The sequence below is a fragment of the Pimephales promelas genome, chromosome 4, assembly GCF_988280905.1.
Source record: "Pimephales promelas chromosome 4, fPimPro1.hap1.1, whole genome shotgun sequence".
In the NCBI taxonomy this organism is placed as follows: Eukaryota; Metazoa; Chordata; class Actinopteri; order Cypriniformes; family Leuciscidae; genus Pimephales; species Pimephales promelas.
The window spans coordinates 23,149,706-23,152,560 of record NC_142772.1 but is presented as its reverse complement, the minus strand read 5'-3'; the positions used below and the strand labels follow the sequence as shown (position 1 = coordinate 23,152,560).

Here is a 2,855-nt window from a genome sequence, read left to right as displayed (position 1 = left end):
TGAACAACACTAAGTAATACAACCTCTTCAACTACCGCTTATGAAATACAAAATGTAAACAAACACACTTTAAAATATTCAAGTGGATCCCAATTCCAAACCTTGATAACTGGTACTGTATATGAAGTGATCAATGTGATGAAAAAGTGCACGTTTACCTTTAACAAACATAAATTAGCTTGTGGTTTGAATAAAAAAAAGTATTCAAAAAAATACTGCGTTCAGGATACAAAGTGCAATGTTATTTACTCATCCACTATTGAGAGATTCTTGTGCAAAAAGATGAGTCAAAAACACTGTCTGGTGAAAGGCGAGACCGGTTGGCACTAACGATGTCCCCAGCAGTGGAGAAGATTCTTTCACTAGTCCCTGGGACACAGAGGTCACATTTGCCGCTTTGGCTACATGAGGGAACTCATTAGTCTTCCACCACATGAAAGGATCAGCATCAACACTAATGGAGTCTGCTAACCTATATGAAGCAACTTCATCTTCAACAATCTGGGAAAGAGCCTTGAACCTGGTCTTGTTTTTTTAAAAACCTACCCAAATAGCTCTGCTCCCCAAATAGCTCAGAGGCTGACCCTTGTCCCACTGTGGGTGGCATTGTCTCCGCTTCTCTCTGAAAGAACAATGACAAATATTTAGCATATAGAATAACAGCTGTAAATGTCTATGTTTTGCTCCTGTGAACTTAGTATAATTGCCACAATAGAGAATAGTTCAACTGCCGTTTTGTTTTATTTTTGACAGATATGTTATGACATGTTAAATCATTTATATAAATTTTGACAACAAAAAAAATAATCATTAAATAAAAATCATGACATAGATTGACATAAAATAAGATCAACATGCCTGTGGTTCATACTCCAGGATTTCTGTGGCAAGATCTTTGTAGAGTCAGTCAAGGGAGGATTCATCAAGGGAGGGCAGGGATTTAAACCTGGGATCCAGGGCTGTGGCTTTTTGGAGGTAAGGTCAGGGTTAGTGTACCTTCTATGCAGGTCCTGTGCAATGGCTTCTTTTGCTTCTTTGATAACTGTACTGTCTTCATCTCCAGGTACCATGGATTTGAGAATCATTTCCTTCAGTGGGAGGATCATTGAATTTGTGGTGGTTGTTTCACTGCTCATGAGTGTTGTCACAGTCTTCAGTGGTTTGAGTACTTCAATTAGTTGCTCTGCCATTTTTTGTTCTCCATCAGTCAACATTGCAATGCCTGTGACATGGCTTCTCAGGTTTTTGTCCATTGTTAATGCCGAATAGATGGCAGGCTGCTGCTCAACATATCTTGGCAACATGTCATGTGATGTGTTCCACCGAGTTATCACATAATTAATTAACTTGTGCTTTTGGCAAGTTTAACATTTCCTGTTTCACAGCAAGTGCTTGGTTGGCTGTGGTGCTGTGGTGAAAAAAGGTGACAACTTTCCTCACTTTCCCAAGGAGGCGGGACACACCGTTGATTGACACTGCCCTCCTGGCCACGAGATTCACAGTGTGAGCAAAACAGCCAATTTGGGGTCCCAGCTCAACATAATTGACTGCATTAACTATGTTTGCAGCATTATCTGTGGCGATGGGTATAGTTTTGTTTGGCCGCTCCAGCTTCCACTCTGTGACTGCATTTTTCAACTCTGCTAAATGCGCACTTGTGTGGCTTTTGTTATTTAATTGTTATTTAAGTGAAATTACTGAACTTAAATATACAAGTTTGATAAAAATCATCATTAAAGAAGAAAATTTCAAATGGCATTTAGAGGCTTTTGCATCTAAACTCTTCATATTAACTTGCGGGGCGAGCTCTCGTCTGCCTGGACAGGCAAACGCACCTGATGGCGTGTAAAGCAAAAACTAAAAGGAGCGCAAACTCAATGGCAAAACCAAAGTCCCACAGGACACAAGGGTAGATTGTCCCGTGCAGGGGATGGGACAATCTACCAAACGGTCCAGGATTTTACCGTGTACCGTTGTACCGTGACCAAACGGTCCGGGATTTTACCGTCTACCGTTGCATCCCTATTGGCAACAATGGAACTTTCGTCCAGTTGGCTTTGGGAAACGCACCCCTGTTTAGTTCTAATCTCCACAATGCCACTCCTTTACAAAAACAAAATGTGCTCTAATTGGTCAGCTGGAACAGTGTCAGCTGGTCATTGGTCAGCCAGTTCAAGCGTATTCACACCTTTTACCACAACCATGAGTTTCAACACGCTAACGTAACTTAATTTCAGGGAGTTCAGAAACAGTGCTTACTAATATAGAGAATAATTTCCTTTGGAGTGGACTTTGGGGGGGGGGTGGATAAGATAAGAGCACAACAAGAAAATTTATTTGAACATGTAAAATGTAATTAAGAGCTAATAAAAAATATATTTTTTCATTCAAGAAATTCTTACTTCTTACAGATTTTTTGTTTTTTATTTTTTACAAAAAGAAGGTGAAAAAAGAAAGAAAAAGGCAGGTTAATACATTTTATGGATACTAAAAATGTTAGCAGAGTAAAAACTATACTGGGCCTTTCATGCATAAGAGTGTGGTTTCTCAAGAAAATGGCGGTGTCAGCGTTTTGCTTGGGCCCTGTGCTCAGAGTGCGCTCACTGTGAAACGAACATTATTTCATTATCAAATCAATCTGCACTGACATTTATTGCATTTTTAATGAAAACCTAGAAATGTATCCACTACCAGCCTCTCCCTGCCTGCGACTGTTAATTCTGAATTTCCCTGATTTACAGCAAAAATGACTCTCAACAGTATTAGCAATAAAATTAATGTTACTCGATCATTAATGTTTTTTTTGCACAGAGTCCATTCACACTTCCGCGTTCACGACTTCTGCAGGGTGTAAA

General features: G+C 39.6%; 1 pseudogene; it reads right to left on the bottom strand.

Moving 5' to 3' along the window:
* Positions 1-245: 245 nt before the first annotated feature.
* LOC148981693 (E3 SUMO-protein ligase ZBED1-like) lies at positions 246-1,329 on the bottom strand (annotated as a pseudogene).
* Positions 1,330-2,855: the final 1,526 nt, after the last annotated feature.